Below are 12,195 nucleotides of genomic sequence, written 5' to 3'. Positions count from 1 at the left end.
CCCAGAATTGAACCCAGGTCGCTGGAGCTGTGAGGCTGCGGTGCTAACCACTGCGCCACTGAGCCAGTGGCCACATCTTCCCTGGTTTGTCCTCAAGCGGTTGAGGGTTGTCCAGATTTTCTGTGGGGAATTTGAAACCTGGGACTTCGCCACGCAGGTCAATTACCATGTTGTGGTTGCTGATAGCAGTCAACCAGGAGGTGAGGCTGTTGTCAGTTTGTAGGGTGTGGAGTGTGTTCCAGTAGGGGCTGAGGTTTCAGGTGAGTGTGTGGAGGTTTTTTGTGGTTCTGTATCAGTGGGAGTGCTTCATTAGCTGTCAGCTGGTGGTCTTTGCGGAGAACATTTTCCCTGTGGACATCGGGAGGTTCATTCTGTGCTAGCTTAAGAAGCCACTCAAGCTGTGTTGGTCTCAACATTCCAGAAGTAATCCTCATGATTTCTCTGAGGTGGATATCTACCATGTTTGTGTGGTGGCTCCTGAGCCAGGTAGAGCAACAGTACTCTTGGGTACATTGACCGTACACAGCCACAGTCAAGACGAGAGTGAAATCTAATAAGGAAACTGGGTACCAGCTGGAGAGCCAACACTATATAGCACCCTCAGCATGTCACCAGATGCTTTACAATAGATTGGGCCAGAATTTATAATGGCAAGGTTAGTTGCACTTACTATTTTATGTGGGTAACCAGTACAGCAAATGAACTTTCTGTATTTGGGCGGCACAGTGGTTAGCACCGCAGCCTCACAGCTCCAGGGACCCGGGTTCAATTCTGGGTACTGCCTGTGCGGAGTTTGCAAGTTCTCCCTGTGACCGCGTGGGTTTTTGCCGGGTGCTCCGGTTTCCTCCCACCGCCAAACACTTGCAGGTAATAGGCAAATTGGCCATTGTAAATTGCCCGTAGTGTTGGTAGGTGATAGGGAATATGGGATTACTGTAGGGTTAGTATAAATGGGTGGTTCTTGGTTGGCACAGACTCGGGATAAAGGGCCTGTTTCAGTGCTGTATCTCTAAATAAAAATAAATAGATGTGAAATCCAAAAATTGCTGTCTTGAGTCACCTCACAACTATCTTATCTGGTGAAAGATCACAGATCTGAAATGTTAACTGTCTCCACAGATGCTGCCAGACCTGTTCAGTATCTCCAGCACTTTTTTTTTATTTCTCAACATCTTTTTTTGAACTTTCTGTACTTGTCCATTAAATTTGCCATAGAAGCTTGAGTTGTCATTACCTGCTTATCATCATAGAATCAGAGATACAGCACTGAAACGGGCCCTTCGGTCCAACGAGTGTGTGTCGACCAATAACCATCCATTTATACTAATCCTACATTAATCCCATATTCCCTTACACCCCCACCTTCCCTCAATTCTCCTACCACCTACCTATACTAGGGGCAATTTACAATGGCCAATTCACCCATCAACCTGAAAGTCTTTGGCTGTGGGAGGAAACCAGAGCACCCGGTGGAAACCCACGCGGTCACAGGGAGACCTTGCAGACTCCGCACAGGTTTAATGGCAGGTTCAATATTCATGCTCACTATTAGCAACCTAAATAGTTTGCACTTCAGGAAGAAACTCCCAATCCCATGAAAATTCCCATTCTAACAGGAAAGCTATGAAGGAATGGCATTTCACGTATGCCCTAATGCGACTGTTGCTTTGCATAGGTGATCTGCACCAATTCTGGTTCCACGGATCACCAATAATCTCCAGTCTTCTGGAATCTGGTTTATTATGAGCACAGGTATTTTCAGATCAGATTGTTCCAGGAAGGGAGTGGATTCACTGTTTTCCAACTGTCACAGACCTGTAGTTATTTTTCTCCTCAGATTAAAAACAGTGTGTGTGCCTTTAACAAAAACAAGAAATGCTGGATTCACTCAGCAGGTCTGGCAGCATCTGTGGAAAGAGAAGCAGAGTTAACGTTTCGGGTCAGTGACCCTTCTTCGGAAGGTGTGTGCTTTTAAATTTGTTAAAAACAGTGCCCTGTTAAGGGATAGAACATTCTGGAGAGACAGTGTGCCACAGTTGCATTTTTTGTTACCCTGGGCAACAGTAAGAGAGAGAGAGGTCGCACTGTAATGTTTCCACTTGGCTGTGTGGGGAACTGGCAGAGACCGGCTGAAACCAGTTCTGAGAGACTTTTTAGCAAGGTGAACTGAAGAGAAAGGAGCTGGTTATTCTCTCTCGGCAGAAAATTTTAGAAGGAGCTACAAGCCAAGCTAACTCCCTGAGTAAAGAAGAAAAAGCCTTCTTTTTCAAGAAGGCATTTGTATTGCTGTGCTCATCGTTCAAAGAACTGTTTAATGCTTGCTGCAGCCAAAGAGTGGAATGTCTATCTAGCGAAGGACTATTTTCATCAAATCTATGTGAAAACTCCAAGTGACCTTTGATTATTTTTCACATTAGAAGACCTCATCCATCAGGAACGCAACCTACAAAAACTCATTTTATTTGTTATCCTTTTAACAAAAGTGTTGATGACTGTTCAATCTCCCACTAACTTTTTGGTGAGATTTTGAAAATTCTTTTTTGACTCTTTATTCTCTCTCAATTCAATCTTTCCCTCCTTTTTATGTAGCTGATTTCATGTTTTTCCAAAAATATGCTCTATTCATGAAATTTGTAAAAATACAACTGTTCAAATTTGATATTACATAAAAATGCAAAACAGATCTGTTTCTTTCAATACAGTACATGAGGTGCCTCACTACACTTGCCTTTACAGGGTGTGTTTACATTGCACATCAAACGAGGGGTTTTATATATTTCTAGCTGCTCTATGATAGGTGAGCTTTATGCACCTTTCCCTATTGAGCCTTTGCCTCAGCTACCCCAAGCTTTAGTGCGTTCCTCAGCACGTACTCCTGGATCTTGACATGTGCCAGTCTGCAACACATTGATTTCACCACCTCCAATTTGCCCTTTTTCTCAATTTTATTTCCCAATCCTTATAACGCATTGCCCTGTTCAATCTGGTCCCAGATGCATTGTTACCCTCACTGCAGTGTTAATCAGAAAGCACTTCTGTGAGCAAAATTTTGCTGAAGCATGGAGCATTTTTAACTAATAGATACTGCTACAGAAAATTTATGGCTGAATGTATTTTGAAGTGCCACAAGGCAACCACAAGTATAATAGTACACATCAAGGCCACAAACATCAGATAAATGAACGATCAGATAATTGCTCTTTTTCAAGTACCATGTTTTGAGTACAGGAGTAGTGAAGTTGTGCTTCAATTGTCTAGAAGCTTGATTAGACTGCATCTGGAGTACTGTGTGCTGTTTTGGTCCCCTTAGCTTAGGAAGGATATTATTCCCATAGAGGGAGCGTGAGAGCGGGCAGGACTGTCCTATGAAGAGAGATTGGGGAAACTGGGCCTGTATCACCAACTCGTTCTTTCATACTAAACGCTGTCACCGGGTTTCATGGAGACACCCAAGATCACATCGTTGGCACCAGCTGGACCTCATTGTCACAAGGCGAGTCTCTATGAACAGTGTCCAAATCACATGCAGCTTCCACAGTGCGGACTGCAACACTGACCACTCCCTGGTGTGCAGCAAAGTTAGACTCAAAACCACCAAGAAGCTACAATGCTCCAAGCAGAAGGGCTGCCCGTGCATTAACACTAACAGAATTTCTGATCCACAGCTGTTACATAAGTTTCTAAATTCACATGCAAAAGCCCTTCGAAACACTCCTTCAGGGGATGCAGAGACGAAGTGGGCCCACATCAGAGATGCCATCTATGACTCCGCAATGACCACCTTTGGCAAACGTAAGAAGCAGAATGCAGACTGGTTTCAATCTCACTTTGAAGAGCTGGAGCTCGTCATAGCCGCTAAACGCACTGCACTGTTGAACTACAAGAAAGCCCCCAGCGAGTTAACATCCGTAGCACTTGAAGTAGCCAGAAGCGCTGTACAAAGAACAGCCAGGCGCAGTGCAAATGACTATGCAACACCTATGCAGTCGTATTCAGTTGGCCTCCAACACCGGAAACATCAAAGGAATGTATGATAGCATTGAGAGCTTTTGGGCCAACCATCAGGAAGATTGCCCCCCCCCCCTCAAGTCTAAATCGGGGGACACGATCACTGACAAACGCAAGCAAATGGACTGCTGGGTGGAGCACTACCTAGAACTGTACTCCAGGGAAAATGTTGTCATTGATACCGCCCTCAATGCAGCCCAGTCTCTGCCAGTCATGGATGAGCTGGACGAACAGACAAGAAAATAGGAACTCAGTGATGCCATTGATTCTCTAGCCAGTGGAAAAGCCCCTGGAAAGGAAGCCATTACCCTTGAAATAATCGAGTGCCAAGCCTACTATACTCTCAGCACTCCATGAACTGCTTTGCCTGTGTTGGGATGAGGGAGCAGTACCACAGGACATGCGCAATGCCAATATCACCCTCTATAAGAACAAGGGTGGCCGCGGTGACCAACAACTACCGTTTAAATCTCCTTGTTCAGCATAGTGCGGAAAGTCTTCACTCGAATCGTTTTAAATAGACTCCAGAAGCTGGCTGAGCATGTCTACCCTGAGGCACAGTGCGGCTTTCGAGCAGAGATCCATCATTGACATGCTGTTCTCCCTTCGCCAGCTACAGGAGAAATGCCGCAAACAACAGATGCCTCTCTATGTTGCTTTTATAGATCTTACCAAAGCCTTTGACCTCGTCAGCAGACGTGGTCTCTACAGACTACTAGCAAAGATCGATGTCCACCAAAGCTACTAAGTATCATCACCTCATTCCATGACAATATGAAAGGCACAATTCAACATAGTGTTCATATGCCTCATCAGACCCCTTTCCTATCCTGAGTGGCGTGAAACAGGGCTGTGTTCACGCACCTACACTGTTTGGGATCTTATTCTCACTGCTGCTCTCACTTGCGTTCAAGTCTTCAGAAGAAGGAATTTTCTTCCACACAAGATCAAATGGCAGGTTGTTCAACCGTGCCCATCTTAGAGCGAAGACCAAAGTACGGAAAGTCCTCGTCGGGGAACTCCTCTTTGCTGACGATGCTGCATTAACATCCCATACAGAAGAGTGTCTGCAGAGACTCATCGACAGGTTTGCGGCTGCCTGCAATGAATTTGGCCGAACCATCAGCCTCAAGAAGACGAGCATCATGGGACAGGACGTCAGAAATGCTCCATCCATCAATATCGGCGGCCACGTTCTGGAAGTGGTTCAAGAGTTCACCTACCTAGGCTCAACTATCACCAGTAACCTGTCTCTCGAGGCAGAAATCAACATGTGCATGGGAAAGGCGTCTGCTGCTATGTCCAGACTGGCCAAGAAGGTTTGGGAAAATGGCGCACTGACATGGAACACAAAAGTCTGAGTGCTTCAAGCCTGTGTCCTCAGTACCTTGCTCTACGGCAGCGAGGCCTGGACAACGTATGTCAGCCAAGAGCAACGTCTCAACTCATTCCATCTTGGCTGCCTCCAGAGAATCCTTGGCATCAGGTGGCAGGACCGTATCTCCAGTGCAGAAGTCCTCTAAGCGGCCAACATCCCCAGCATATACACACCACTGAGCCAGCGGCGCTTGAGATGGCTTGGCCATGTGAGCTGCATGGAAGATGGCAGGATCCCCAAGGATGCATTGTATGTGAGCTCGTCACTGGTATCAGACCCACCGGCCGTCCATGTCTCCGCTTTAAAGACGTCTGCAAACGCGACATGAAGTCCTGTGACGTTGACCACAAGTCGTGGGAATCAGTTGCCAGTGATCACCAGAGCTGGCGGACAGCCATAAAGGCGGGGCTACAGAGTGGTGAGTCGAAGAGACTTAGCAGTTGGCAGGAAAAAAGACAGAAGTACAAGGAGAGAGCCAACTGTGTAATAGCCCCGACAACCAATTTTATCTGCAGTTCCTGTGGAAGAGTCTGTCACTCTAGAATTGGCCTTTACAGCCACTCCTGGCGCTGTTCCACAAACCACTGAGCACCTCTAGGCGTTTACCCATTGTCTCTCGAGACAAGGAGGCCAAAGAAGAAGATTCTCTCGAGTTTCGAAGAATGAGAGGTGATCTCATTGAAACCTACAAAATACTTAAAGGGATAGACAGGTTAGATGCAGCTAAGATGTTTCCCCTGGTTGGGGAGTCTAGAACAATTTCAAAATAAGGGGAAAGCTGGAGCAGGCTCGATGGCCTGAATGGCCTACTCCTGCTCCTACATTATGTTTTACAGTCACAGCAGATGCAGTGCAATGCTCCCTGTGCTCAAGTGTCAGAGTGAATTGTGTGTTCAACTCTAGTGCAGCTTTTATCGACAATGTCTTGTCTTAAAGAAGTGAGAGTTACCAACTGAGCAAAACAAAAACTTAAGGAACAGAGTGAGTGAGAATGTGTGCTTTCTGAGGGGCCTGTGTCTTATTGCTATGCACATTTAGAGGAAGAAGTGAGATTTAAATCCATCTCCTGAGGGGTGGAGTTCACATACCTTTCAGTCGAAGGAGAGAGGTTTCATGATGTTAGATTAGATTAGATTAGAGATACAGCACTGAAACAGGCCCTTCGGCCCACCGAGTCTGTGCCGACCATCAGCCACCCATTTATACTAATCCTACACTAATCCCATATTCCTACCAAACATCCCCATCTGTCCCTATATTTCCCTACCACCTACCTATACTAGTGACAATTTATAATGGCCAATTTACCTACCAACCTGCAAGTCTTTTGGCTTGTGGGAGGAAACCGGAGCACCCGGAGAAAACCCACGCAGACACAGGGAGAACTTGCAAACTCCACACAGGCAGTACCCGGAATCGAACCCGGGTCCCTGGAGCTGTGAGGCTGCAGTGCTAACCACTGCGCCACTGTGCCGCCCCACTGTTGTTTACTGACAACTGATAATTGCTTCTCTTCCTATAGTATCTATGTTCAATTGAATCCTCAGCTGGCACATGCCCACCCACATCACTGTCTCGAACATCCCGAATGGCATCTCTTAGAGTCAGGGTCATTTACGGCACAGAAGGAGGCCATTGAGTTCATGCCAGCTCTCCACGGAGCTATCCAATTCAGTTCCATTCCCCCACTCGATCCCTGTAGCCCTGCAAGTTTTATTTCCTTCAAGTGGCCATCCAATTTCCTTTTGAAATCATTGATTGTCGCAACGAGTTCCAGGACATTACCACCCATTGTGTAAAAAAAAAGTCCCTCCTCATGTTTCCCTTACATGTCTTGCCCAAAACCTTCAATCTGTGTCTCCTAGTCCTTGTACCACTTGTCTAACTTATCTAAACCTTTCATAATCTTGTACACCTCTATCAAATCTCCTTTGTTCTAAGCAGAACAAACCCAGCTTTTCCACCATAACCTTGAAACAAAAATCCCCCATCCCTGGAACCATTCTGATAACTTTCCTCGGCACTTTCTCAAGGACCCTCACATCATTCCTAAAGTGTGGTGACCAGAACTGGATGCAATACTCTGGTTGAGGCCCAACCAGAGCTATATAAATGTTCGGCATAACTTCCCTGCTTTAGCATTCAATGCCTCTATTTATGAAGCCCAAGATCCTATATGCTTTACTAACCACTCTCTCAATATGTCCTGCCACCTTCAAAGATCAATGCACAAGCACCCCCAGGTAGGTCCCTCTGTTCCTGCACACTCTTTAGAACTGTGCCATTAATTATATATTGCCTCTCCCTATCCCTTCTGCCAAAATGCATCACCTCATATTTGGTCAGTATTAAATTCCATCTTCCACCTGTCGGCCCATTCTGCTAGCCTATCTATGTCCTGTTGCAGGTGATTCATATCATCCTTGCTGTTTGCCACAACTCCAAGTTTGGTGTCATCGACAAATTGAGATTCTACTCTATTCCACGGTCCAAGTCATTTATATGTAGCAAAAAAGCAGTGGTCCAAGCACTGACCCTCAGGCAACACCACTTTCCACCATCCTCAAGTGTGAAAAATGACCATCTACTACAACTCGCTGTTTTCTGTCCTTATTTTCTAGCCAATGTGACACTGCCCTTATTCCATGAGCCTCTATTTTGTTTCAGGATGTACACGATTTCCATCTAATAAAGGGTTAGTTGTTGGATCCTTGGTGTTTTCCCATCTGTTGCCAGTCTCTACTGCCTGCATTTTCATTTTTAAAAAAGCACAAAATGCGAATTATCTTTGCAACAAAACCCAGGTACTTGTATCTGCAGGTGACCCATAATGGTGGAGGAGTGATATCCAGCGACCCGGGTTCAATTCTGGGTACTGCCTGTGTGGGGTTTGCAAGTTCTCCCTGTGTCTGTGTGGGTTTCCTCCCACATGCCAAAGACTTGCTGGTTGATAGGTTAATTGGCCATTATAAATTGCCCCTAGTATAGGTAGGTGGGAGGGAAATATAGGGACAGGTGGGGATGTGGTAGGAATATGGAATTAGTGTAGGATAAGTATAAATGGGTGGTTGATGGTAGGCACAGACTCGGTGGGCCAAAGGGCCTGTTTCAGTGCTGTATCTCTAAACTAAACTAAACTAAACTAATGCTTGAGGCATTTCCTGAGCAAATTAGATTTGTTTTTTTATTTGTTTCTTCCATTTACCATTTTAATCTCAGGCAGGTTCCAGCATTTTCTCTGTTCTGATGAAAGGTCACTGACCTGCAACGTTAACTCTGCTTCTTTCTCTGCAGATGCTGCCAGACCTGCTGAGTATTTCCAGCATTTCTTGTTTGTATTTCAGATTTCCAGCATCTGCAGTATTTTGCTTCTATTTTAGTTCTTTCAGTGTCCTCTTGACAACCCAATTGAAAAAAAAACTAATCCAACATTTCTTCAGTTTGACTGAATTCCTCAAAAAATATTTTCAACAAAAAACAGAAACATTTTCATAACAAAGGCAAGGAGAAAATGCTGGTATAATTAAAGCAAAATACTGCAGATGCTGGAAATCTGAAATAAAAACACAAAATGCTGGAGATACTCAGCAGGTCTGGCAGCATCTGTGGAGAGAGAAGCAGAGTTAACATTTCAAGTCAGCGACCCTTCTTCATTTCCGATGCTGAAGAAGTGTCACACAGGAAGAGACCAGTTTCTTGCTGAATGCAGAGGAGAAGGGAATTCTCAAGGAAGGAGAGAAGACCACAACCCAGCTCAGCTTTCCAGCACCTCTAAAAGACACTGAGAAGTCCACTGTGTCAACTCATTTCATCTCCTGTCTTTGAAGAAAAGCCTGCTAAATTAATTCTCAATGCCACCTGAAAAGAACTGTTCTAAAAGTTCCCAGTGACCTGTTTATGTGTGCTCAGAGGCAAGTCTGTATGCCAGTTTTGGAACATAACATATCTCATCTGCTGTTTTCTTCAGGAATGAGCAAATATTTAGCCCAGGTGCTTTTTTTTGTCTGTAACAGAGCTCTGAACAAAAATCCCTTTTATTTTTTCGCTTAACCGCTGTGTGAGTGATGGGCGCTAAGGTAGAAAAGGGAACTTTAAAATTTCAATCTGTGTGTTTATGCTTTACTTCATTACTGGTTAAGACTTGTTTTATAATCTGACAATTTTGTTGTTCATTAAAGAAACCTGATTAGTGTGTTTTATTCTCAGAAAAATAGAGTATATGATTGACTGTATCGGTACTTGGGAAAATTTAAATATATGTTGTGACCTGTGGAGATGTGGAACTAGAACAAACAATGCACTCCTCCTGCCTCGATCGTAACACCTTGATATGCATGGAATCTTATTGAAATAACTGAGCTTACTGCTCTCAGTGTAATTTGTGTTGCCTCCATTATTAGTGATACCATTTCTGGATCCAAGGCATTGGATCGACCTGTTTGGATGAATACAGTTGCACCTGCCACATTATTTTCTTCTGTTTGTCTGGAGCGTCATTATGTTTAGATTATATTTCCATTTCTTGAAATCATCATTGCTTTGTTCAAAAATAGCCTATCAGAATAACCTTTTGCATTTGCCATCATTAATGTTGAAAGCAGACTGAATGTTTTTCATTGTACATTTTTAAAATCAGTTTCTTTCTTTGCAATTTACACTTCTGTGATGTTGCTATGCATAGCTTTGAATTTATGAAGTATAACATACAACTTGAAAGTGATTCTATTTTAAACTCTGCCATTACCACTACTTGCCTGTTAATGAGTTTTCAGTGAGAGACAGCTGGAGTTCTTAGGTTGGAGTGATGGTGATACTGCTTTTAGTTTGAAGGAGGAGGAGAAATAAGTGGGGTTCTCTAGCCCCAACTGGAAAAGATTTCTTAGTGCGAGATCCTGGTACATTAATTCAAGTGTAAACTGTCACACTTCTCAACATGAGTATTAATTAATCTTATGAGGAAAGCACAGCCTAGTGTTATGGAAGGTCACGCTTTAGTGTCCATTTTGGCTGTGATCTGTTGAAATATTTCCATAATAAATCTTTAAAGTGATGTCACAAATTCTTTTGTAATTTATGAATGAATATGATCATTTAAAAGTCATCTTTTTGAAGAATTAGCTAAATTGTTACTACAAATTCCCATGGAAAAAAATTGATTGCAGAATTCCTGTGAGGAATGACATGATTTGATGTAGTTCTATTATCTTTGTAATATTCTGTAAATTTTGAACATAAGCTGAGTATAATTTTATTCTAAGTCCTAGGACCTAGGTGTTTAGCAATATTGATTCATGACAAAATGAAAGTGTTTTATTTGTTGGTGTGACCTGAAATCAACCATACTGAATCACTTAAACCATATGAATCTGATGAATAATTGTGTGACAAGAACTTTACAATTAGTGAAAAGTCCTGAGATATTGTGACATCTCAGCTAGCTGTTAACAAGGGCAGAAAACATAGAAGACAGTGTAAAAAATAAAACCGAAAGTAAGGAATTTTATCTGAAATAAGGTGCCATTTTGATGTGTAATCGAGGAAAATTAGTTAAGCAAGTGATCCATATTTTTCACAACTAAAATGATGCATAAAATTACATGCACAAACAGAAATCTGGTGCTATTACTAGTATGCAACTTTTGGCATGAAGCCTTCCGTAACAGTTTCTGATATGAATAGAGTAGGTAATCAAACAGGTTATTTTCTTATCACCATTTTGATATGTGGACCCGCAAATGGAACAATAGCATATTGCATTATGGGCATCTTCTAAATTTCTTTAAAGGTCAAACTTCCCAGCTGGCATTTACACATTCTGTCGCCATGGAGACTGCTATTTTTGTAGATATTGGCAGCATCACCACCTAAGATGTAACAGGGCTCAACATGCAGATTACATGGGAAGATGCCACAGATTGCTTCAAATATCATCACCACCTTGCCTTTCCCCTTTTTAAAATAGTTTTTGAGGATTTTAAAATACTAACATTATTCCTGTATTTCTCAAATTTAAATCAGTTCTTTGCATTAATTTATTTCTTCCCTCTGCTGCTAATGGTGCAAGACAGAACTTATTACCTTTCATGTTACTGAATTTAAATAATTCAGCAGCTTAATACCTTAATAGTACAAAGCAAACAAACTGCTCTGGACTTTAGTATTCAGAGGAGTGACGCAGGTATACAGAGCAATTACTGAAACCATAAAATGCTAAAACAGCAAAGGACTTCACGGAAATACCTTACCACACTCACTACTCAAGTTTAACGAAAAAGGCTTTTTGTATGAAAATCTTGCATGTGGAATGAGTGACTTATTGAGAGTAGCCAGAATTTAAAGAATGTGTAAGTACTTTCTAAACTATTTAATATTTTAAAAGGCCAAAGTGCATACTCAAATATTTACAGAAGTCAAATTCTAGGAGTAATCTGCTTTCCACAATGTTAAGACTGCCGAGGCTTTAACTTTTATCTGAATTTATATTTAAACTATCAAGCAGCAGGCCCCCAAACTATTGTACAGCAACTATGGAGTGTGGAATGGGACTGTAATCATGTTTGAAAAACTGTATTTGCTTTAGAAGAGCAGGTAAAGGAAATGGCTGCTAGGCAGAACTTGAACATATGTCAGAGACTAGGATTATGCATAGCTACTCTTGCCCTCCCTGTTTTAGTACATTCATTGCCCAGAAACATAGGAACAGGTATAAGCCACTCCGCACGTTGAATCTGTTAAACCATTCAATTAGATCATGGCTGATCTGTATCTTAACGACATCTACCCACTTTGGTAATGCAACCTTTATAACC

At 42.8% G+C, this 12,195-nt stretch overlaps 1 protein-coding gene across 2 annotated transcripts in view; it reads left to right on the top strand.

Annotated features, from left to right (window-relative positions):
- The first annotated feature begins 11,569 nt into the window (after window positions 1-11,569).
- ngef (neuronal guanine nucleotide exchange factor) overlaps window positions 11,570-12,195 on the top strand; it is an 83,960-nt gene continuing 83,334 nt past the window's right edge. For both annotated transcript variants that reach the window (XM_068042068.1, XM_068042069.1), the window contains exon 1: window positions 11,570-11,730. The gene's annotated coding sequence lies outside the window, so the exon portion shown is untranslated. The remainder of the gene's footprint in view (window positions 11,731-12,195) is intronic.

The sequence above is a fragment of the Heterodontus francisci genome, chromosome 11 (genome assembly GCF_036365525.1).
Source record: "Heterodontus francisci isolate sHetFra1 chromosome 11, sHetFra1.hap1, whole genome shotgun sequence".
NCBI classification, from domain to species: Eukaryota; Metazoa; Chordata; class Chondrichthyes; order Heterodontiformes; family Heterodontidae; genus Heterodontus; species Heterodontus francisci.
Note: the sequence above shows the minus strand (reverse complement) of the source record. Positions and strands in the feature narration are given on the sequence as shown.